This window comes from Phascolarctos cinereus, unplaced genomic scaffold, assembly GCF_003287225.1.
Source record: "Phascolarctos cinereus isolate Bilbo 61053 unplaced genomic scaffold, phaCin_HiC Scaffold_1;HRSCAF=81, whole genome shotgun sequence".
Taxonomy (NCBI): Eukaryota; Metazoa; Chordata; class Mammalia; order Diprotodontia; family Phascolarctidae; genus Phascolarctos; species Phascolarctos cinereus.
In genome coordinates this window covers 68,116,116-68,142,192 of record NW_027555514.1, presented here as the reverse complement: position 1 = coordinate 68,142,192, position 26,077 = coordinate 68,116,116, and the positions used below count along the sequence as shown (strand labels likewise).

Genomic DNA, 26,077 nt, shown 5'->3' with positions numbered 1-26,077 from the left:
TACAATTTAAATGGCCCATTTGTTTATTGTTCCTGGCAGGTATGCACGGTTGCCATTACAACAGAGGCCACCATTGGCTTGTCCAATCCGAGACCTCGCCTCCAACCTTCCAAAAACAAAACCCTGAATAACATCGGCCCTCCCACCCCACACAGACCCTGCCCAAATAAACATGAGTGTCGTGAGGTGAGGGGAGAAAATTCCTGCCTTCCCAGGAGGGCTGGTGAGGAAGTAGGGCAGCAGAGGGCTGAGCGGGCTCTGAGGGACCCTGCAAGGTACCTACAAGAGCAGACCAAGAAGCAGATAGTCCTACCTGAATGGCTCCTCGAGACACATCACAATTCTGGGCAGGCAAAGGTGACTGGAGAACAGCCCGCCAACTTCTCTGCTCTCTACCCAAAAGCTTACTCCTCTTGTCTCTTTCAGAGACCAGACTTGTTGCATTGATTCCCTTTTGGCTGCTAAGCCTGTAGAGCAAAGAGTGCTGGGAAAGGGATCCCAGCTGAATCAAGTTAGAATTCTCAGCAGGTTAAAACCGTCTCTGCTAGCCTCTCCTATGCTGAGGGAGTAGCCAGGAGGCTTCCAGCAAATGGAATGGGGTCCTAGAGCTAGGAGGCCCTTAGACACCGCTCCTTAGTCAATCCCCTCCATCTGAAAGATGAGCAAACTGAGTCTTAGGGAAGCCATGGTTTGCCCACATCCACACAGTTAGTTATAGAAACAGTTGGGAGTAGAGCCAGGTCTCCTGATTCCCAATCTAGTGTTTGTCCCATGGCACCATGTTTCCCTCACTAATAGGATACACCAACCTAGGATCATAGGAACATAGTTTTAGGGCTAGAATGGAGGCCATTAAGCACTCCCTGCACATTTAACAGGTGAATCAAGCAAGTAAGTATTGATTAAGAACCTGTTGTTGAGGTGCATCCAACTCTGTGACCCCATTTGGGGTTTTCTTGGCAGAGATACTAGAGTGGTTTGTCATTTCCTTTTCCAGCTCATTTTACAGATGAGGAAACTGAGGCAAATAGGGTTAAGTGACTTGCCCAGGGTCACACAGCTAGTATGTGTCTAAGGTCGGATTTGAACTCAGGTCTTCCTGACACTAGGCCCAGCCTTTTATCCACTATACCACCTAGCTGCCAGTGAACTTAATTATATACGAGCAATTGATGAGAATACGGTCTGGACCCGTGATTTCAATGGAATTGGGAATTCCCCAGTGAGGACAATTCCTTCTACCAGTTTAGGGCTTCACTTATTCTATAATTTATAGTCTTAGGAGAGCTTCCTATTTGAACTCAAAGGTTGAATGATTTGCCATGAGTCACCCAGCCCAAACGTCAGAGACAAAACTTGAACCCTGGTCTTCTGAGGTCTGAGGCTAGCTCTGTAGCCCTGAGGCCTCTACTATACCTCATGCCTTCCTGGCTCTCTATCTCTGTCTATACTGTGTTCCCTCTCCACACAAAAGAAAAAAGAAAGTAATTTGGCAGGGGTAGGGAGTGGGGATGAAGAAACTGAGGCCCAGAGAAATGAGGTCACCCCATGGGTAAAGTGTTAGAATGGAGGTAAGTAGATAGGGCAACAGCCAATGGCTTCCTGATAAGAGGTAAGCAGTTCCCCAAAGTCGGCGTCCTGCCTGCCAACCCTACGGAAAGCTGGGAACAGTTTTGCTCCTATTCATATATCACTCCTCTTTCAAACTTACTTCTCACTTTTCTCATTAACGCTCTAGGTTTCACGAAGGATTCTAAATGATCATGCATACTCACAAATTATTGTCAGAGCACAGACCGCCTTAAAACAGCAAACCAAAAGAGAGTAAAGGCAGGGTTGGGCCACTCCTAACTTCCATTTAGAAAAATACTGAGCAATGGAGGGGAGAGGGCAAGGGGAAGATTCATGTAGGGGTCAAAAGCACTGGATTCAAATCATGGACCTGTTAACTTACCACTTATGTGACCTTGGGTAAATCACTTGACCTCCATGGACTCCAGTTTTCTTATCTGGAGAATGAGAAAGAACTAGATTGGGCCTGTACAACCTTCCACAGATTGTGTAGGCCTGAATTAGATTGGTGGTGTCAAACTCATAGAAATGGAGCCCTGCAGGCCACACATTGGCTTAGAAAACCACAAATTAACATTGTCTCTGATGTACTATATTTTTCTTCATATTGTTAACCATTTCCCGAGCACATTTTAATCTAATTTAGGCAGCACTTGGGGGTGTTGAGGGCCCTTCCTGAACAGCTGAGGGCCCCAAGTTTGACAGATCTGGACTGGGTGTTAATTAAGATAATAACAGTAGCTATCATTGATAAGATGCTTTGTATAGAATAGAGCTTTACAAATGTACATTTGCAAATGTAAATTTACAAGTGTCATTTATCCTCACAACAACCCTGCAAGGTCAGTTCTGTTCTTACTCTCATTTTATAGATGAGGAAACAGGCAAACAGAAGTGAAGTGACTTGCCCAGGATCATACAGCTGGTAAATGTCTGAGGCTAAATTTGAATTCAGGTCTTCCTGACTCTTTAGGTCCAGATTTCTATTCACTGAGTCACAAGCTATTTTAGAACAGCTACACAATTCTTTGTTACTGTTGCCTATACAGGAAAAGACTCAAGGCTTAAGGCTCCTTACTACTACCACTACTGCCACCACTAATGTCACTACCATTACTACTACTACCACCACCACCACCCCTATTACTACTACTACTTCCACCACCACTACAACTACCACTACTACCATTATTACTATTACTACCATCTCTACTACCACCACAATCACTACTACTACTGCCATTACCACTACCACTACCTACTTTGTATAAAGCTTGAGGGCTGAAGGAGAGAAACCAATACATCAATCTCAGGACCTTTCAGGGACTTACAATCAGGCCTATATTTATTTCCCTGAAACTCACCCGTTGTCCTTGGTTCTAAGCCCTCTTTTGCAGGAGAGCTCTTCAAAGACTGAAATGAAGCTAGCATGTGCCCCCAACACTTCTCTTACTCCGACTAAATATCCTTAGTGGATTCAGTGGATTCTCTCATGGCATGGCCTCCGAGCCATGGAGAGGCAATAAGGTGCTGTGAGGAGGGCCTTGGACTTGGCATTTGGAGGACCTGGGTTCACACCTTACCCTTAGACACTAGCTGTGTGACCCCAAGCACGCCTCTGAGCCTCCATGCCTCAGTTTTCTCACCTACAAAATGAGGGGGGTTAGACTCATCCTTCAGGTTTCTTCCAGCATGATATCTGGGACTGTCTGTTCAGACAGCCATAGGAACCCTCTTTTGGGCATGTCTTGCTTGTCAAAGGCCTTCCTAAAAAAAGGTACCCCCAAATATGACGCAGTACTCCAGATATGTGCTGATCAAGGCGGAGTATAGCAGAATTATCACCTTTTTCAATTCTTTTTATTTTTCCATCAGCAAAGGATAAGGAAAGGCTTTTTTGGGAATTTTAGTTTAGGACTTTTAAGATTTATACTACATTCCTGAGTGGTGACTCCTGACCAGGACCATAGTATATTCAAGGATCTTAGGATCATAGCTTAAAAGCTGGAAGAGGCCTTGGAAGACATTGAATCTAACCCCTTTGTTTTACAGCTGAAGGAACGAAGGAACAGAAAGGTTGTGCCTTGGTGTCTAGGGTCACACATCTAGTAAGTGTCAGATGGAATCCGAATCCAGATCTTCCTGACTAGTGACCAATCTAGTGAGAGTGCCAACCTACCCTGCTGGTCAGTGTACTCATGGGACACCGGACAGGTAAGTAACTGGGGTGGGGAGGGGACTTCCAGTTGGGGTTGGAGAATCCCCAAAACAAGAAATACCCCAGCATGGTTACAGTTTCTGTCCATGGTGGATGTGATTGATGGAAATGATTGATGCAGAGAGATTTGAAGACGTTGGGAAGCCCATGAGGCAGCTCAGAGGGGAAGGTGTGGGCATTTGGGAGGAAGACATAAGGCAGACACATGTGGGAGGAAGCTGGAGAATGGGAAGAAGTACATGAAAAGAGATTTGGCTGACCACTGGTGGCAGCATTTCTAGGCTTACAGCCACCATTTACGGTGGGCACCTAGTGTCAGAGTTTCTCAGTGATTTACTATGAGGGAATAGGGGATTTTTGTTTGATTAGTGCCTGAGATCCCAACGTTCCTGATCTATTCCTATCACCTTCTTGAAAACATAAATATCCCCTTAATCCGCCATGTAAATTAGTCCTTTTGGTCCTTTTTTTTTTTAAAACAACATAAAGCTACATTGTTATGGGGGCAGGGCATGAGGTAGGGGAAGGAGGGTGGAAAAAAGGAAAGGAGGACAGAAAATGAAGGCAGGGTTGCCAAATTTCCCATCCATCACCATTTTGCCTAGAACAGGACCTCGAAAATCAAGGCAATAGTTAGGAATTCTTGAGACAAGAGCAAACTCAGTTGGGATTGAGGAGGCAGAGCATATCAGAGGTCAGTACTACCAGAAGTGCTGTCTTACAGGAAGAGGGGATGGTCAGTCTCCCAAGAGAGTCCAATCTGTGACTGCAGGGGGTTGGGGAAAAGTAGGATTCTGGGCTGGTGGCCCAGGGCACAGTGGTGAAGGAGTACTGAGCCTGGGGTCAGAAAAACCTGAGTTCAAATCCGGCCTCACACACTTCCTAGCCATATAACTCTGGGCAAGTTACTTAGCCTCTGTCTGCCTCACTTTCCTCAACTATAAAATGGTAATAATAGCAGCACCAACATATTGAGGATCTAATGAGATAATCATTGTAAAGAGCACTTAGCACAGTGCCTGGCACATAGCAGGCATCATATCAATGCTTATTCTCTTCTCCTTCCCTTCCCCTGTGAGGTGAGGCATGGGGAAAGCTATTACTCAAAGAGGAAGCATGCTCCTTGGTACAAAACTCAGTGACTCAGGCTCATTAAGAAGAGCTGAGCCTGGGAGTAGATTGGTTTTCAGAACAGAAGACAAAGAGAAATAGCATTCTCTTACCTGGGACTGTCTACAAATGAAGACAGTCTGGAGGACTTGGGTTCAAATCCTCCCTCTTGCCACTCACTGCCCGTGAGGCCTGCAAGTTACTTCTTCTTCTCAGGGTCTCATTGTCCTCCTACGGAAAATGAAAGGTTTGGGTCAGATGTCCTCTGAGGTCTCTTTCAGCTCTGACTTGATGAGTATGATGGGAAGGGGACAGAATTTGAAGTTGGGTTTGAATTCTGCCATTAACTCCCTGTGTGACCTTGGGCAAATCATTTCATGTCTCTGGGCCTCAGATCCTCATCTGTAAGGTGGGAGTAATCATGCCTGTCACATCTATGGCTGTTCTGAAGCTTAAATGACATGATACACCCAAAGCAGCTCAGTGTCTAGCACTGGATTGGGATTTCAGAGAACCTGGGTTCAAATCCTCCCATTTCCCCAATACTACTTGTGTGATCCTGGGCAAGTCCCCTGACCTCCAGGTACCTCAGGGGGGGATAGACAAGATGATCTCTATGGTCCCTTCCAGCTCTAAGGTTATGAACCTGGGTTAAGATAAAGATATTTTTAAAAAGGACCAGGTCGATGCATAAAAAGACAAAACTGGTAGGAAACTTCTAACTCTTAAAGGCAAAATAGCGAGGTGAGGAGCCAGGGTGGAAATTCAGGCTCTGTATTGAGAGCTGGGAGATTTGCCTGGAAAATAAATGCAGACTAAAATCATCTCTGCAAGGCCCAGGATACCGCAGGAGACAAAGTCAAAAAGCAAGGCAGGAAGGTCAGTGTGATGCTGGAGAGAGACACACAAATGCCAACAAATTAAAAACCGAATCTGTGCTGCTTGTTACAAGGTCTCGGTGAGTGGCTATAACTTCTAAAATATTACAAGCTTTATGGGCCTGCTGCACCAAGGAGATATCTTGATCTTCCACAGAGAAGAGAGGTAGAGGATATTGAATTTCTGATTAGGCTCGCTGCCTGGTGCTTATTAGACCAGCTCAGATTCCTCCGGTGGGCCGGGGCTCGTGTTGGTAGCTGGCATAGAAGTGATTATTAGATATACATCAGGGTGCCCCTCCAGAAAGGTTTGGCCAGGAGGAGGTCCTGGCAGGGGTGGGCAGGTGAGCAGAGCAGCCATTTTGCCTTTCTGGCCAGCAGAGATCACCAGAGCTCACATGGGTGGGTGCACCAGTGTCTGAGAGCACCCGCAGGGGAGGCCCTCAGGAACTGCAGGCGCTGCTGAGGCCTGAGGTTGGCATCGAGCCTGGGGCCTGCTGGTAGGGCTTGGAGACTCGCTTTAGCCTCCAGCTGACCCATGGAGGAATCCTGGAATCTGGGCTGGAGGGATGGGAGCAAAAGTTGTTTAGGCACAGAGAAGGGGAATGTCTTCTTTCTCCTCTCTGAGCCAGGAGAAGCTGCTCTTCAGGCAAAGGAGATGGTGCCATTCCTGGCAGGTAAGGTATGTGTGATGCAAAACCGGGTGGGGGAGTCCCTGGTGAAAGGCTCCTAATCCCCACTCAAGCTGGCCCACCACATTAGAACGCAATGTGAAGGGAGGCTGGAAAATGGGTTAATAAAGTGAGGGTTTTGGTTTTTTAAGAGACTTTGTAAATAATATGCTATCGAATACATAGCTGTCTTCTCCTAACTTACTCTGCTTGCTTGCTTGTTTGTTTGCTTTTTGTTTTATGTTATTCTGGCCTTGTGATGGTATAGGTGTGGAAATTCTTTCCACCGATGCAGATAGAGAACTCAGTTGTGACTCAACACCTACTGAACACAGAGGGCAAATGACTTGCCCTTGCTCCTACCTCGCTAGAAGGCGGGTAGGATTGGAGCCCAGATTTTGTTGCCTGTGATGTTTTAGACTCGCCTGGGGCACATAGGAGTTAAGTGACTTGTCCTTGGTCTCATAACTAGGGTCAGAAATAAGATTGAACCCTGATCTTCTAATAATAGCTAATATTTATATAGTACTTCCCATGTTCCAGGAACTGTGCTAAGTGCTTTAGAAATATTATCTTATTTGATCCTCACAACCGCCTTGGGAGGTAGGTGCTATGATTATCCTCATTTTACAGATAAGGAAATTGAGGCAAACAGGGGTTAAATGACTTTCCCAGGGTCATATAGCTAGCTAGTAAGTGTCTGAAGCCAAACTGGAACTCAGGTCTTCTGGCCTCCAAACTGGCCCTTTTTCCATTACTCAATGCCGCCTCTTTTTAAACCAGCTCATTACATAAGGGGAAAACAACCTCATGTGTCCCAAGTAAGTTTGTGACCTCCAGGTGCACCGCCTGAAATGGGGAGCTCAGACCCTTCCTTTATTCAGCTCATCTCCACTGGTCCCGGGTCTTTCGTACTCAGGGCTGCAGGAAGGAAGAGGTGCCAATACTGACCAAATGTAGCAAACATCTGTGATGAGGTCACATTCCATTTGTCTCTGTGTTCCCTCCTCCCAGCCTCTAGCTGAACACACTGGGGAAAGCGGCCAGGCTGGCTCCTCCCTTGTTCCTTCCCTGCTTAGCAAATGACTCTTCATTGTTCAATCAGTGACCCAAGCAATCAATTAGCTGGATGAAGTCAGCAGAAAAGTTGCCAACATGCCCAGAGCTCCTGTAGTCTCCTTCTTCCCCCTCCCAGAACCACGTGGTTTGGGGGGCTTTCAGGATGAGAAGCTGACAGCTGGACCCTCATCCCTTCCCAGGAATGAGATCTGCAATAAAGACTGGGGGAAGGATGGAGGGGGTGGCCCAGGGGTCCCCCTTTGATTGAGCTGTGCCTAGTCAAAATCAATAATAAATAAGTAAAACACCAAGGCTTACTCCTTCTCCCTTCCCACTCTACGACCCGCAGGCTTGTCATTTCCTTCCTCTGGTCTCATAGTCTTAGGAAATGCCAGACACTTTCCATTGTGCGTGTCTTAACTGCGGTCATTGTGAGTCCTAGGTTCAGAACAGATGGGCTCTGGCCAAATAGTTTTCTGATCAACTTTATCCCTTCTCATGCTTTGTGGAACTGCTTGGGGCAAACAGGCTCGGTTTGCATCCAGTCACCTCCTTAATTAGCCTGAGGCACCATCTGCTGGTGGCCTACATCAGTGTCGCTTAGCTGCCCAGCTAGCTGCTGACGCCCTCCTTCTCCAGCCCCCTGGCCTTTTCCCCAGCTCACTGGCCTGGAAACTACCAATGGGAATTTTCAGCATAGGTTTCCCCAAAGCTTAGTTGGTTTTCTATTTTAAAAAAAAAGTATCCCTGTAATAAGTGAAAGATGGATGGAAAGTTGGACAGGGTTTCTCTAAGGGAGATGGTATAACTTGGTAAAAGCAGAGACATAGTTAGACTTCGGGAGACCTAGCAAGTGGTGGATGATGGCAAAAGCACTAGTTCTTGAGGCCAGAGGAGTTGGGTTCAAATTCTACATTGGATACCTACTGCTGGAACCAATGCTGGGCTCCAATTGGTTACTTTTACCTTATTTTGCCAGGAACCAAGACTCTCTATCACTTCCCTGGGCTGTCTCCATGCCACACCATTCTCTCTGCTTCCTTCCTGCCAGAATATTGGACTCTGCTTTTGGAAACATCCTGAGTCCTTATTGGTGAGTTTTCTCTTCTTCTTGCCTAGGTCTGCGTCTTCACCTCACTTCTTTTTCCATCTGTACTACCTCACTTCCCCCATTAAAATGTAAGCCTTTTGACGGCAGGCATGTCTTGAACTGCATTTATCTCTTTAATATTTAGCATAATGCCTGGTACACAGTAAACATTTAATAACAATTTTTATCTATCTAATCCATCTGTCTGTCTGTCTATCCATCCATCCATCTATCTGTCCATCTATCTATCCATTTATCTATCTACTTGAATGACCTTGGGTATATCACAGTCTTCGCAGGCCTCTTTCCTCAGCTGTAAAGTGGAGGCTTGGTCTAGATGGTCCCTGGGGTTCCTTCCAGCTCATAGTCCATAGTTGAATTTCTAAAATCCTAAAATTTCTAATGAATTTTATATTAGCTTACAATTTAGGATCCCAGATTTAGAGCTGGAAGGGACCTCAGAGGCTATGAGAGGTCTAACTCCTCCTTTTACAGATAAGGAAACTGAGACCCAGGATAACATAGATGGTAAGTGGCAAAGGTGAGATTTGGACTCAAGCCCCGACTTCAAAGCCAATGCTCTTTCCAATGTACCACACCACTTCTATTTATTTAATTTTAATTAAATAAATTAATTTAAATTTAAATTTAAATTAAATTAAAATAAAATTTATTAAAATCATTAAAATTAAATTAAAATTTTAAAATAATTAATTTTTTTTCAGTTGACAAGAATGTACTTTCTCTCCTTCTGACCTTCCTCCATTAAAAAAAAAAATTTTTAATGAATCATCAAGCAAAACTAATTTCCACATTGGCCATGTCCAAAACAACATATATCTCATTTTGCACCACGAGTCTATTGCCTCCCTATGAGGAGCAAAGTTCTGTTTCTCTTTCTACAAGTGGTCTGCTTAAGGGGAGTTACACAGATCTCATTATCCTTACTTTACAGATAAGGAAATTGAAGCTCAGAGCAGTAAAGGTTGGTTTATCCCAAACAATACAGCTGCTAAGTGGCCACACTGGACTCACGCTCGGGTTTCCTAAGGTCAGACCCAGTTCTTTCCATTACCCCACAGTTGCTACTGACCTTTGTGGACAGCTGGAGCCCATGTCCATGAAAATACATCCCATGTATTTCACAAGGCTTCCCAAGGAGCTGGGGGACAGATACCCAAGAACTAAGCCAGGCAAAAATGACCAAAAGCTACCTTTTGAAAGATGACCAGGAACACTAAGTTTACTCAGGCTGGGGAAAGCATAAAACAAGGACTGTGAGCCCCTCACATCAGGAAATCCTGACTTTTTCAGTGAGATCAAAGCAAATTCCACTGCATTTTATAAAAGCGTTTAACAGGAGAAATATGTAACTAGCAAGGAAGTCCCTTTTACCTATTGGTTTGGGCTGCTGATAAAAAAGTTCAATGGCAGTGCAGCATTGGTAGTGCCATCCTTCTTCAAGTGTTGGAAACACTAATTTGGAAAACTTCAGGGAGTAAAGTACCCTAAAAACTTTTAAGTGTCATAGAAATAGGAATTTCATTGTTCCCCCAAATCCAGCCCCACGTGTACCGGCTGGCAGGGTGGATCCAAGGGGCTAACTCTTTCTCCCCTCCCCTGCACATGTCAAAATCACTTTATATCTGTGTATGTGATTTCCCTAGTAGAATATAAACTCCTTTGTTTTTGCCTTCATATCCCCCAGTGCCTTGAACAGTGTCTGACATTAAATAATCACTTGCTAAAATATTTGCTGATTGGTCAATTCATTTATGGGATGTACCATCAGACAGACACGGGCAGGCATACTTACAGACATGGCGTTTGTGCGTGGCATCTTCCTTCTGATGATCTTGGTTGTTGGAAGGTGTGACAAAAACTATGCTTTCTTATAGGTCTCCCGGTTCTCAGATTGTGGGGGCATTACTGTCTTACTTCACCTAAAGTTGTTCTGGCTAATACCATTTCACAGTATTGACAGTCATGTACTAGTATTAAACCCCATTTCACCTTGGAGAAGCTGCTCCATCTCCACCCAGAACGTTCAGCCAATAGTTTGCTTGCAAAACTATTCCTATGGAAATGAGAACCCCTATAACATTTTTTCACCAATGTTTTTTTTTTCACAGAACCAATTAATGATTTTAGCTAGATTATACTCATATTTCCATTGCTCTGATAAAGGCCTCATTTCTCAAATATACAGGGAACTGAGCCAAATTGATAAAAATAACAGCCATTCCCCAGTTGATAAATGATCAAAGGTTATGAACAGACAGTTTTCAGAAGGAGGAATCAAAGTAATCAATAGTCACATAAAAATGCTCTAAATCACTACTTATTAGAAAAATACAAATTAAAACAACTCCGAGGTACCACTTCATACCTACCAGATTGGCTAACATGACAGAAAAGGAAAATGACAAATGCTGGAGGGGATGTAGAAAAATAGGGACACTAATGCATTGCTGTTGGGGTCGTATACTAGTCCAACCATCTTGCCTCAAAGCACTACGGGACAGCAAAAACAACAGTTATCCAAGAGTAATATTGGCTGGATTCAGAAGAGTGATAGTCAATCAAATCAATCCATCACTTGCTGTGACACCATGTTTTCCATGGAATAGCTGTTTAAGGCAACTTCTAGGATATATTCCCAGATGCAATGGGAAGGGGTTTGGTGACCATTTGGGAGTAAAAGGACAGGCCAGAAAAATGTCAGATCTGTCTCACTGCAGCTGACCACTTAACCAAGGCCAAGGGAACAAAAAGACTCATGGGCCCAGCATTTCTCTCCTATTTTTAAGACATCAGGAACGAGTCAAATTTTCAAGGCCCGTCCATTGTGACCCAGCTAGCTATTTCACAATAATTGTTCCTCCTAAGTCATCATTTCCCTTTTTGTTGGCTGTTTATAAGATGAGAAATTCAGCATTTGTCTTGGGAGAATCTCTGTGAAATTTTCCAAGATTCCCCTCTGAAATGGATGATAGGACTAGCCAGCATCAGACCTAGATATGCCACATGCATTTTGTTTGAGCTCTTAAGGCTAATGGAATTAACAAATCTCAGTGTTTGAGTTTCACCTGGGCAGAAACCTAATCCTTTTGGTAGGAAAAACACCAGTCCAGTAAGAAAATAACATATCGCTCAATCCTCTGTAAATAAAACAGCCAGATCAATTTCTCTTCTGCCTATGAGTGACGACCAATTTATCAAATACACAAGCAACAATGATTTTACATGGAGACGGCATCTTATGATGTGTTTCTGTACTTGCTGCATTATTATACACAACATCCAGTTTATGGAGTTAGGAAGCATCTGCGTTTCTCAGTAATGTGTCACCATTATCTAGAATGAGCAATAAAATTTAGGATGTTATATTTTTTCTGGCTACAAACTTCAAACAATTAATATTCCTATAAGGCCATTTCAGCCACAAGCACAATTTAGAAATTGCTTGTTCAATATGATGATTAAATTCCTGAGCTGGAGCCAGAGATTTTTGGACTTCAACAACTTCAAAAAGGAAGAATGTGAGACAGTTGGATAGAAAAATTTTAAAGGAGACACCTTCACCTTAAGAGACTGTGGTATTCACTCTTAGTCATGGGAAAGAAGAGAATGATTCACCACCATTTCCTTATATCCAAATACGTCAGGAGCTCCCAAAACTCTGAGTCGGCATCACTGATGGAAGCCAGGCCAGATTCCTGTTTAGAACTGGAATATTACCTCAATGGACTGCAAGAAGTTTGAACCATTCCTCACCACCTGAGGGACTGAAATGAGTCATGTTGACTTTGCTCGTATATACCACCCGTCTTTAACTTCATACATAAATGTTAGAAAGATTCCTAAGGCTCCAGGGAGATCAGATGATTTGCCCATTGTCACAGAGGTAGTTAAGGGAAGAGATGGGATTTGAATTCAGGGTTTTTTTTGCCTGACACATGGTTGATTCTTAATAAATGTTTGTTGATTGACTGATTCCTAACCTCAAATTACCACTCTGTCTCTCTGTAATATTAGTCCATAATATTTTAAAATAAACAAGGGTAACTCAAGACATGAAATAACAAAACTCTGCTCCTCCACTCTGTGTCTCCCAGAGCCTCATGGATCCTCAATACCAGCAGAAACAGTATGATGAGGGTGAGAAGAGATAGAGAAATTCAAAGTGCAGAGCCACCTTCCACATTCTCTTAACATGTCAATAAAAACAGTAACATCAGGGCAGCTAAGTATTGCAGTGAATGGAGCTCCGGCCTTGGAGTCAGGAGGACCTGAGTTCAAATCTGACCTCAGACATATGATACGTACTAGCTGTGTGACCCTGGGCAAGTCACTTAACCCCAATTGCCTCACCAAAAAAAAAAAAAGCAAAAACAAACAAACAAACATTAACATCCAAAGATGTAATAGACATACATCTGCTGTGAAAATTTTCTTTCACTCAGACTTGCTAGGATGGTTCCCTGAGTCGTTTTCAAAAGGCTGCCCTTTGGGTCCCCATGAGTTGTTGAAGGATGATAACATTTCATCCCTGGGGCTTAAGTACTGGATAAGTATTCTGACCTTGAGAAAGTATTAAAAAGAGATGTTTTAATTTTTTAATATCTTAATCAGAAGTAGTAACAAACATTTATTGAAATGTCTGTTTTATGGGTCAATGAGCTTTTGAAGGATGGTACAAGTAGGATGGAAAGGCATACTATATTGGTTTAAATATCACCTATCCCAAATATAAGACATTCCCCTAAAATGAGATTTCTTCATAAGGAAAATAATATGTAGGTATACATTAAAAATAATAGTAGTGTTTATATAGTGATTAATTGTTCATTGACTACTACAGAAACATTTTAGAATTGTGTGTAAAGTAAACCTAAGTAAGTTCTGAGAGATTCTTTCATAAGTAAAATATATGTTCTGTAGTATACGGATTCTGTGATGTCTTCGGGGGTTGTTCAGTGGTCTCTTTCTGGTTGTTACTGGTTTCACATCTCTGTTCTCCAGAAGGAAGTTGCTAGAAGGATGGGTTCCGGACAGGTGGTGATTTCTGTTCTTAGAACATGGAACCAATTAATTGAGTGACTAGAAAAAAGATTCTAGGTTATAAGAAGCTAATTTGTTTAATTAAAAATATTAATTTTTCTTATGGAATGGAAATATATTTTTGCTTTTTAAAGTCCATCTTTAAATTCTGATCTGGAAAAGTAAGATATGTCCAATTACTAAACATGGCCAAGGCCCCAAAGATATAAAAATTAATCTAATGAAAGAAAAAATAATTGACAGAAGTACCAAAATAAATGTGGGAGGTTTGTCCCTATTCCCTTTTCATTTAGTTTTCTTGGGCACTGGTGTTGATGGTGGTGTTTTGAACAGGAATGCTTGTTCTTTTAGGCTGGTAATGTGAGGAGCAGGTAGGGGTGTGTGTGTGTGTGTGTGTGTGTGTGTGTGTGTGTGTGTGTGTGTGTGTGTGTGTGTGTGATGACTTCAAAAAGGAGAGGAACACATTGATAAACAGAAGGAGGGTCAATGTACAAGCACACTCAAATTTTTGCAGTCTAATTAATTTAGAAAAATATTTGCAATGCAGAGAAACTGTTCTGCCTTTTGGAAGATGGGGATATTGAATTCTGGCCTTAGCAGTTCTATTCCTACCCTACTGCCAATGGGTTTGAAGGATTTTGGAATAAACATCATATTATTAATCAAATGCCAGCACTCTGCATTGAGATATGATTGGCAATGAGCAGGGCCCAGAATTGGATGGGAGGAAGACAGTGGTCTGAATTACATTTGGGAAATTGCACAAGGCTGTTAACAATCTCAAGGCCTGATACAAAAAGCCATCCTCTGAATGCAAATGCTCTCTCAGGGATGCTATTGGATTGTGAATCTTGAAATACCACAGTAGTCCAAGAATCAAAGTTCGGTAACTCAGAAGTCAATGGAAATATGCATGGAGGGGTACAAGTAGGCCGGAGGCTTTTTCTAGGTGGTATGGGTAGAAACGGAATCAAAGATCTAGGAAATTCCTGACTGGAAAAGGAGGTGGGCAAGCCAAGTATCAAGAGTAAGGTAAAGCAAATGGACAGACCAAGTAATGCCTTGGTATTCATAACATTAAAAAAAAACCCTCACTCTTTTGCATGTGGGACAGATGCTTTATGGATGGTCTTTGGTTAAACATGGAAGAGAATCCCATAGGATGAGAAGGCAGCCCAAAGCCACTGAGTCTTTCAGGAGAGAACAGATGAGCTTCTACCCAGGATCCCAAGTGATAAAAACAGTGTAATTTGCACTAATGGAATGAGTACTTACATGAATGATATCATGATCCACTGAGGTATTAGTTAATTGAGCATAAGCCCCTGTATGCCAGGCATTATACTGAGTGCTAGGGACACAGACCATTGTCACACGAGTGAAGCAGTCCTTGTCCCGAAGGACTTTATATTCTAATGGGGGGAATTACACATATGCATATAATTTCCAGAGCAGGGTAGAACCCCTACTTCAATTAATTTAATCATAAAAGGCCCAGATGCCTCAATTAAATCAATCAACATTTTAAACTAGAAATTAAGGAATTTTCCTACAACCTGGCATTCATCAGTTTGAGAAGACTGTAGGGTTTTAGCCATTGGATGAAGGCAGACGACACCATCCTGGAAACATCTTGTGATTTGCTAAGAGAATCAGACATACCTCTGGGCCCTTATAGAAAACAGCAGCCTATCAAACCTGTAACCAATTCCAGAGTGGTGTACTAAGTTTGGGGGTTACCTGGAGTCAGGAGGACTCATCTTCCTGGGTTCAAGTCTGGCCTCAGACACTTACTGGCTCTGGCTAAGTCACTTGGCCGTTTGCCTCGGTTCCTCATCTGTAGGGTAAGCTGGAGAGGGACATGGCCAACCACTCCTATGTCTTTGCCAGGAAGGCCCCGGGGGGAAGGGGGGGGTGTCATGAAGAGTTGGACAGTAAGACTAAGGAAGAACAAAAAATTCGTTCCTTCTTTCATTCATTTAATCTGAAGAGCTAGGTTGAAGTCCTGTTTATATTACTCATGGTTGATAACTGGACAAGTCTCTCCTCTCTAAGCCTGTTTACTCAGTTATAAAATGAGGAGTCCAAGGTCTTTTCTAAAACTTTATCTATTAACTTGCATCAAATGATGGAGAGGTGGGCACCTAAGATTTACCAGAAGTAGAATGAGTTTAACACAATATTCATCCATTCAACAAATATTTCCTAAGTTTTTACTATGTGCAAGGTGCCAGGCTAGATGCTTTCTTTTTTTATTCTTTCATTTTCCTTGTTTTTCCATTATATCCTTCAGTTACTGAGGTAAACAAAACTGTATTTATAGTGATTATTAGTATTTTACCCAAAGACTATTTTTAGTGAGATTCTTTATATATGTAAAATTTTATTTTTTCCCAATTGCATGTTAAGACAATTTTTTGGCATTTTTTTTTAGTTTTGAGTCCCCAATTCTACAACTTCCTCCCTCCCCTCCTTTGCCCCTCCCTGAGATAAGCAATCTGATGTAGTTTGTACATGTGTAGTCACATAAAATGTTTCCATTTAACATGAGATTTTAAAAGATACTCTACACGTTTAAGTATGTCACATATTTGATCCCAAAACATCTTTTCAGAGAAACATTTTTGGCTAATTTTATACTGAAAGCAAAAAAAAGAAGCATAGGCTAAGTTTGGGGGCTGAGAATTCTACAACTAGAGAGAGGCTCCTGAGAAGAAATCACTCCTGGGGAGAGGGGAAGAGTCTGTCTCTGTCTCTATTTCTGTTTCTTTCTTTCTTTCTCTCTCTCTCTCTCTCTCTCTCTCTCTCTCTCTCTCTCTCTCTCTTTCTCTCTCTCTCTCTCTCTCTCTCTCTCACACACACACACACACCCCACACAGAGCCTCTCTCAATTTCTTTCTTTGTCTTTGTCCTTTCTTTCTTCCCCCTCCCTAACTCCCATGTCTTCAGACCAACAGAGTTGCTTCCAGCTAGTGAAAGTGATGAGTAAAAGAAAACTATCCAGCCAAGAGCAGAGTGGTACAATAAGGACAAACAGAGGTGGAACAACATTTATCCGAGGAGGGAGGCAGCTTCAAGGAGCATGCCCTCTTGGACCAAAGAAATAGACCAGATAATAACTCAAGCCAGGATTGCTAGCCAGGAATTATGTTTCTCCTTTGCCACAAATGTATTCTACATATATGCCTTACTACTACTGTACTGCAAATTTGAGGCTACTAGACGTGTATTTTTGTGAGAAACTGTGCCCTAGTCTTTTGGGGAGGAATGTTTTGTGCTGATTGTTCTCACTATATTCTCTTAGGAAATATCTTTGCTAAAAGAGAATTAAGTCTGGCTGAATAACTGTTAATCGGAAGCACACCAGTTGGGGCTTGAGTGACAGGACTAGAAAACTATGGACCAGCTAGGTGGCGCCATAGTGCATGGAGTGCTGAGCCTGGGGTCAGGAAAACTCATCAGTTCAAATCTGGCTTCAGATACTTACTAGCTGTGTGACTCTGGGCGAGTCACTTAACCCTGTTCACCTCAGTTTCCTCATCTGTAAAATGAACTGGAGAAGGAAATATCAAATCACTCAATATCTTTAGCAAAACAATCCATGTCACAAAATATCTTTGCCAAGAAAAATCACAAATGGGGTCAAAAACAACTGAAATGACTGAACTACAACTAGAAACCTAGTCTCTAGCCCTAGAGGGGTGCTGCATAATCAACGAATCCACAAGCATTTGTTAAATCTTTTGTGCTAGAAAGTATGCTAGACTCTGAGGATACAAATAGAAAGAATGAAACAATTCTGGCTCTCAAACTATATGGAGCATAGAAACAAGACAATGCTAAGTAGTTTGGGGAGAGAAGGCACTAGAAGCATTGCAGTTCAGGAAAGAAAGTCAGGATTCCTGTAGTCGTCTCCCATACCTAGATTCCATTCCCTCCTCAGCTCTGCCTTGTAGAATCTTTCTCTGTGTTCAAATCCTAATATCATTTAAAAAAAGCTCTGTGCCCCTACTTGGTGCTTAGTACAATATCTAGAATGTAGTAGGTGTTTAATGAACGTTTAATTGAATTGAGCTATATGAATTATATTCTCACAAATGAGGGGGGTATGGAGGAGTCCTCTTGTAGTATCAGTCGGTTTCCCAGCAGGCTTGTATCAGAGAAATGAAAGTAGGGAATTATCTCCAGAAGCCTCCCAGAGCCTCACCTAAGCCAGGCAGGTTTCACGGGCTAAAAAAAAGTCTAGGTGGTTGGTTCAATTCAGGTGTTTACAACAGGAAGAAGGGAAGACATAGATATTCCCCCCAGCCTTATTAAATGTGTCTGCTGTGTTTATATTGTCTTTTAAAATTTAAAAAGTACTTTACAGGTATCTTGTTTGAGCCTTGAAACAGTCCTCTGAGGTTAAGTACCACACATACTATCACCCCCATTTTGTAGATTAGGAAATTAAGGCCGTAACTCAGGTCTTTCAGATTTGGGGTCCAGCACTCTAGCTGCCTCGATTAGGGGGACAGTATAATAGCCCAGATAAGAGAAGAAAGCTCTCGGAGAGAAGGGGATGTGATTGTGAGATCAGGAAGCATATCAACAACACTTTTGAGGGAGAGAGAAGATCCAATGAGGATTCCAAATGTGCAAATCTGTGGTAATGGGAAGGCTGTTGGCTCTCTCAACAAAAATAAGGAGATGGAGGTCTATACAGTAAGATAGCGGTTTCTGATTTGGGGCATTGTGCAAGCCAGGTCCAGGTAGGTTTCCACAGATTTCCAAGAACAGAGACAAAGACACATATTAGGGGGAGCTAACTACAGAGTTTGTTGATAATAGGCAAAATCACAGAACTAGATAATAGGAAGAGACCCCTGTGGCCGTATAGTGCAACTCACGTAGGCAAGGATCTCCACATGTGCAGTGACCCATCTCTCGCTTATGTTGAGAAAACCCCAAATCCACATTTCTGTCAAATGTGATGCAAACAATTATTATACCACAATCTCAAAACAACTTTTTCATTCAATTTTCCAGTAACGAATTCTAAAATCCTGAAAACACTCACATGCAGATTAGCTATTGGGAAACAGCTAGTATAATCAGTCAGTACTTTTGTCTTTGTACTGCTTTCCCTCTGGTCCTCTCAGTATTTTTATCTGAGGGATTATTTTCTCTCAGATTCCTTCAGCATAATTTGTATTTCTTCAAACTGTTTTTCTCCAGTTCACAAAAAAATGTCCTTTTCCTGAGCCTTTCAGCAATTAAAATGTCCACCTAAGAGAGCAGTAATACTTTCCATAAATGTCTGTTATTATTCTCCTTTCACTCCCTCCCTCTCTCAAATCCACTCTCTACTCAGCTACCAAATGAAAATTCTTCAGTCTGACCATGGCCCTCTCCAGTATAAATCTCATCAATTGCCTCTAGCATAAAATCCAAAGTCCCCAGCCTCAATCCCACCTATGTTTCTAGAATAGTTTCTTATTACTCACCTTCACAAATACTTCATTCCTGACAAATTGGCCTGGGCGTTGTTCCCTTAGCATGCCTGGATTGCGTTTCGCTCTCAGGTCTCAAAGCTCAATGCAGGTGTCTTCTCCTATAAGCTTTTCCTGGCCTTGTCTTTCCCACAGATGTTGATGTTTTCTTGCCTCTCGTATTTCCTTATCATATTATTCCTTATTGTATTCCCTCAGTAGAAAATAAGTTTCTTGAGGATGGGGGAGGGGGGAGGAAGGGCTTCTATGTATCACTAGCACCTAGCATGGAGCCTTACATATTGTATGTTCTTGAAAAATATCTGTGGAATTCAGTAGGGAATCTCAAAGTAATCAGAACTCCATTTGCATCAAGCTAGCAGACTGTAGGAAGAAGATACATTTAAAAGTGAAACACCTGATTGGGATTAAAACAATTAGCAAATAAATAGAGTCAACACTCTCCACTTGCAGTCAGCAGATTCAAATCTCTTCACCGAGGAATAACAGGAGAAACTCTGGGGACCCATTTTCCAGAAAGGCTCACTTTCTTGAGTGTATCATGCAGCCAAGTAATATGTTTCCTGTGGTTCTTGACCCTCTGGCTATTAGTTATCTCAGTTATATCAGGATATTGTCTGTCTCTCAGCTCCTTAGTTTATTTTTAATAGCAAGCAATCAGCTCCCAGCGTCCTGTACTGCGTTGCCATGAAAGCTGCTTTCATGAGACTCTGCTTCTCGGCAGTTTCTCTCTCCACAGTGAGAGTGCTAGGCTCCTAACACAGTCACCCTGCATCCAGTTACACAGTCCCCTGGGAAAACGAAGTACTGGGAACACCTCCCAATGAACAATGTGCCCCCCAGGCTCAGATGTTATGGAATATGGAATCAGATAGTCATGTATTCATTGGTCCATGGACTTGCTATTTTTAATAGATATGAAGTATCATGTTCCTATACAGTAGTTTGCTTTGGTCCCACTTTAACTGTTTGTTTCCTATCTTGCTATTCTAAATTGTATTGCTATTTGCCGCACTGAATTTTTGCATTTAATCATATACTGCCCTATTTAATTGTCTCCTGAGTATTTGCACTGCCTTCCCAGCTAGATTATGAGCTTCACTGGTTTTGGGGGGTGGTTTCTGTTTTGTTTTGTTTTTGGAGGCAGCAGGAGTTAAGTAATTTGCCCAAGGTCACGCAGCTACTAAGTATCTGAGGCTGGGTTTGAACTCAGGTCTTCCTAACTCCAGGGCTGGTGCTCTATCCACTGTATCACCTACCTGCCCCTAGATTATAAACTTCTTAAAAGACAGAGACTATGTTTCATACTTCCTTATTATTCTACCTAGTACCTACCCTAGTACTGGAATATAATAAATATTCCATTAATACTTGTTAAAAAATAGTATTTTGTTTTTTACAATTACATGTAAAGAAAACTTTTAACATTCATTTAAAAAATTTTGAGTTCCAAATTTTCTCCCTCCTTTCATCTCTCCCCTCTTTAAAACTGTAAGCAATTTGATATAGGTTATATATGTGCAATCATGTAAAATATATTTCCATTTTAGTCATGTTGTGAAAGAAGAAACAGACCAAAAGAAAAGAACCATGAAAAAGATAAAGAAAGCGAAAACAGCATGCTTCAATCTGTATTCAGACTCCATTAGTTCTTTCTCTGGATGTGAAGAGCATTTTTCATCATGAGTCTTTTGGAATTGTCTTGGATCTTCATATTGCTGAGAATAGTGAAGTCATTCATAGCTAATCATCATACAATGTTGCTGTTACTGTATATAACATTCTCCTGGTTCTGCTCACTTCACTTTGCATCAGTCCATGTAAATCTTCCCAGGTTTTTCTGAAATCAGCCTGCTCATCATTTCTTATAGCACAGTAGTATTCAATTACATTCATATGCCACAACTTGTTCAGCCATTCCCCAATTGATGGGCATCCCCTCAATTTCCAATTCTTTGTCACCACGAAAAGAGCTGCTATAAATATTTTTGTACAAATAGCTCTTTTCCCCTCCTTTTAAAAAATCTCTAGTAGTTTATTGCTGGATGCATAGTTTGATTGCCCTTTGGGCATAGTTCCATCAATTACTACTTACTGAAATAACTGGAGTTGCGGATAGTAGTCTTATGACTCATCCATAAGTCTTTGTGCAGCTAGGTGGTGCCGCAGTGCACAGAGCACTGAACCCGGAATCAGGACGACCCAAGTTCAGATGGGATTGCAGATCCTTTCTAGCCGGGTGACCCTGTAAAATGGGGATAATAATGGTAGGAGAGGTGGTAAGGGATGGAAAAAAAATGCCTAGGCATGTCTAGGGTAAAGGCAACCAAATAGAAGGGTGATGTGAACTTTATATGTATATCTCTTCATTGCTTTTTTGTTTGTGGTCTACCCTGATCGTAATCTCATAGTGGACAAAAAAGCTATATCTGTTTAACTCAGTTTAAGGAATGTCTAGACCAGCAGTATTGTCATTATGCTAGTATAACATGATGGGTTGTTCCCCCCCCCACACACACACACATTGGCTAATAAACATTTATATAATACTTTAAGGTTTACAAAGCACTTTCCTTGAGATAGGTGGTACATATAAGTATTACTGGCCAAATTTTACAAATGAGGAAACTGAATCTCACAGAAATTAATTAACTAGCTCAGGGTTATAGGGGGTAAATATCAAAGCCAAGACTTGAACCCTCATCTGTTAATTCCAAGACCAGTACCCTTACCTCTGTATCATTTTGTTCAGTCGTTTTCAGAGGTGTCTGACTCTTCATGACTACATTTTGGGGTTTTCTTGGCAGAGATCCTGAAGTGGTTTGCCATTCCCTTCTCCAGCTCATTTTACAGAGGAGGAAACTGAGGCAAACAGGGTGAAGTGACTTGTTCAGGGTCACACAGCTAGTGAATGTCCTAGTCATCTGTACTGTATAGAATATCGTATGCTCCAGTAGAAGGCGAGTCCTTTGAGGGCAGAGGCTATCTCACTTTCTGTATTTGTATTTCCAGCATTTCATACAATATTTGGTACATCATAATCACGTAATAATAACTACTCATTGGCTGATTGATTGATTGAAGGGCTTCCTATGTGCCAGGCAGCCAGGTGGCTTAATGGATAGAACACCAGGCCTGGAGTCAAGAAGACCTGAGTTCAAATCTGATCTCAGACACTTACTAGCTGTGTAACTGATGGCCAAGTCATACAACCTCTCTTTGCCTCAGTCCACTGGGGAAGGAAATAGCAAACCTCTCTAGTAGCTTTGCCAAGAAAAATCCCATGGACAGCATTGGTGTGCCATCGTCCACAGGGTCACAAAGAGTCAGACACAACTAAACAACAATGTGCCAGGCACTGTGTGAGTTGTTGGTGATATAAATACAGAAGTGAAATAATTCCTGCCCTCAAGGTGCTTACATTCTAAAGGGGAGGGGGAGGAACAGCAGGAATATATAAATACACACAGACTATACACCAAATTGAATCAAGGTAGTTTGAGGGGAAGGGCACCGGCAGCTGGGGATTAAAAAGACTTGATGTAGAAAGTAAAACTTGGCCAGAGTCTTGAAGAAAACCAGGAATTCCAAGAAGTTTCAGCTCAGAGAAATAAAAATAACAACAGCTAACTTTTTTTTTTTGGCTAGGCAGTGGGTTTAGGTGACTTGCCCAGGGTCACCTAAGTGTCATGTGTCTGAGGCTGGATTTGAACTCAGACAACAGCTAACTTTTATATTATTCTTTGTCTGCAGAGTGAGGAAGGAGTCCATTCCAGGGAGATGGGTGATGGAATCTTGTGGATGAACAGCAGTGAGTGTGGCTATATGTGGCTAAGAAGACTGGAAAGCTAGGAAGGGCCAGATTATGAAGAAACCTAAATGCTTGTTGACTGACTGCTTGATAGTAAGCAAGGGCAGAGATGCATCCCTGACTTAGCAACTCTATTTCACCAACCAAGGAGCAGACTGACGTCACAGCATAGAGGACTTCAGGACTTTCATCTCTTTCCTGCTCTCCCCAGCCCCCTTCACTCCTCCAACTAGCTCCTGGCCATCCTCAGAACTCCCAGCAAGTTCCTTCAGTTGATTTCCTGGCTTAACTTACCCTACCATGCTCATATATTGTGTTCATGATGGTATTCAAAAGTTAATAAAGGAAATGCTTCATTTGAGCCTGAGAAATGCTACATACCTGATACACACGAGCCTGTGTACACATATAAACCTCTGCCTTCAGAGGCGGCAAATGGGGCTGAAAGCCCTGAGCCAGGAGACGACCGGTTCAGGTGCTGTTGTTGGCTTTGCTTCTGACTCACTGTAAATGTCTTGAAATGACCTTAAAGCCTGTTTTTGTGTGGCACCCTACACCTGAGAAGAGCCCAGGGCTGCCTCACAGACATGACCTCATCTCTCTTCACAATGTCCCTGAGGGCCGAGGAGGGGCCAGACATCGGTCAGGCAGGGAAGTGGGGAGACCGGGGTACAGTGGAGGCGATAAAGTAGCTGCCAATTGGAAGAATGAGTCAGAGGCATGGTACTAAGGTCCCCTGCCATTCACACTGGTACTGCTTCTTTTTTCCATCAGACACAGCTGCCCAGCTATGCCTTTGAGATGCCCAATAAATTCCTAAGAGGAGGTAGAATACACACGGGACACATGATGTCTGGCTGCCTGAAATTGGATTCGGGGCCTTGGTGAGGTCCCTTAGCCTTGGGCAATACGTGGAAAGTTTTAAAATTATAATTCCATCATCATGGCCATGTAATCTGTGAAAATCTATGCCTGGGAGATGAGGGATGCAATTGATTTATTCCCCCTGATTAGTTATTCAATAGCTCAATAGGAGATACTGTGATTATGAACCAATTCCAAATGTAGCTGATTAAATGTTGGCTAAATAGAATTGTGCACTTCTCATCTGCAGAGAGCTTTACAGACAACTAATTAAATCTAAAGTTATGAAATAGGCATCCCCTCCATTTTGTAGATGGCCTAGCTGGCGGCAAGGTGGGTTCAATTAAGGAAAAGGGAAGGATGGGAGGGAGAAGGGAGCTTACAGGAAGGGGATGATCTGTAGTCCCAATGCATGCACAAACCCTTTGCCAGTTTTACCTGGTGGGCCAAGTTGTTGCTGCACCTCTCACTGCATTGCAGAGGCCTTTGGGATGAAGCATTAACAGTGATTCAGCTATCTGAGCAGTACTTCCCAGCTTAAGGTAAGAAGTGAGGAACAGCCTTCTGTGAAAGACTGCGGCAGGATTTAATCACCTCTCCTGGAGCTAAGCCAGAAAAACAGAATCACAGCTTTCTTCTCCAAAAAACCAGTCTGGTGGGAAAACGACCCACTGGACCATGGGTGCCCAGGCTCTCAGTAAAGCAGGGACTGGGGAGGGGTGTTGGCTTTCCCAGAGACTTGTCTCACCCTTCAGTGAGAAAAGGCCACTGCTTGGGTGCCCCAGGATGCAGCAGGCTGTGCTGGGGCTCTGTCTCACACCAGGGAGGTGGTGGTGGTGGAAACTGGAGCTGGCCCAGGTAACAGGGAAGTTCTCAGTCTACCAGGTGATGGAAAGAGTGAGTAGCCCAGATGCAAGCACGGGATAGGAAATTTACTGGTGAGAAGACCTTGAACTCCAGATGAAGTCAACCATGGGCATGATAAAAAGAGATTCATTGTAAGTGTAGCAAGCAGGGGTAAAGATGGCACTTAAACTAACTGGCTAAGCACCTACCTAGAATGCAGATTGGCATTTAAGTCCTTCACAGCCCAGCCCCTTCCTACCTCTCTAGTCTTCTGAGGCTTCCTCTCCTCCATGTATTCACAATCCAGCAACACTGACTTTCTTGTTTCTCAGACACTCTGACTCAACCTTTTCCCTCATGCCACGAATGCTTTCCCTGTTCACCTCAAGACTCAGTTCAAAACCCGCCTTCTGTAAGAGATCTTTCCTGGTTCTTGTCTTCTCCCAAAGCTAGCACCTTTCTTCTAAGACTAGCTTTCATCTAAGTATATATACTGTTTGCGTGAAATATATAATGTATATATACATATGTACACACATATGTGTATATACACACACACATATGACAGCTGGGTGGCATAGTGGATACAGTGCTATGCCTGGAGTCAGAAAGGCCTGAGTTCAAATCCGGCCTCAGACACTTACTAGCTGTGTGACCCTAGGCAAGTCATTTAACCCTGTTTGCCTCAGTTTCCTCATCTGTAAAATGAGCTGGAGAAGGAAATGGCAAACCACTTCAGGATCTTTGCTAAGAAAACCCCAAAATGGAGTCATAAAGAGTCAGACACAACTGAAATGATTGAACAACAAAATACATATATATATATAAAATATATACATATTATATATAATACTTGTAGTCTCTAAATGGAAATGTATGTATATATATACACAGATATGTAGATACACATTTGTGTATATATGTATATATGATATATAGCTATACATGTCTACAAATATGCATATAAACATAAATATCTATAAATAAGCTGATGTTGGAGGCTCATTGGTAGACACTTCCCACAGGTTCTCCGTTTGAATTTCTTACCTGACTTACCTTACTTGACTTCAGATCTGCTCTCCCTTCCCCAAATTTTGCAGGCAAGTGCTTTTTTGGCCCATCACTTCATTATCAGCTCCCTTCCCAGACTCCCTTCCCTTTGCTACAGAGAGAGCAAGTCACCATAACCCACATTCTGGCCGTCCAATTAGTGAACACAGGATGTTACAGGCTTTTTACACACAACTAACAGTATAGCTAAGCAAGTCGGTTTCCAGCTCAGGGACAGCCGCATGGCTACAGGCCAAGACAGCCTCACTGATGAGCTAACCTTAGACAAAGAGGTCAGAGAATCTGTAAAACTTCACTAAAAGAAGAGACGCCAAAGACCAAAACAATCTCC

The 26,077-nt window shown here is 42.5% G+C and overlaps 1 long non-coding RNA gene across 1 annotated transcript; it reads left to right on the top strand.

Annotated features, from left to right (window-relative positions):
• Positions 1–6,171: 6,171 nt before the first annotated feature.
• On the top strand, positions 6,172–23,326 carry LOC110211206 (uncharacterized). Its single transcript, XR_002325304.2, has 3 exons — positions 6,172–6,455; positions 8,488–8,601; positions 22,908–23,326. It is a non-coding gene; the product is annotated as an uncharacterized LOC110211206 (long non-coding RNA).
• Positions 23,327–26,077: the final 2,751 nt, after the last annotated feature.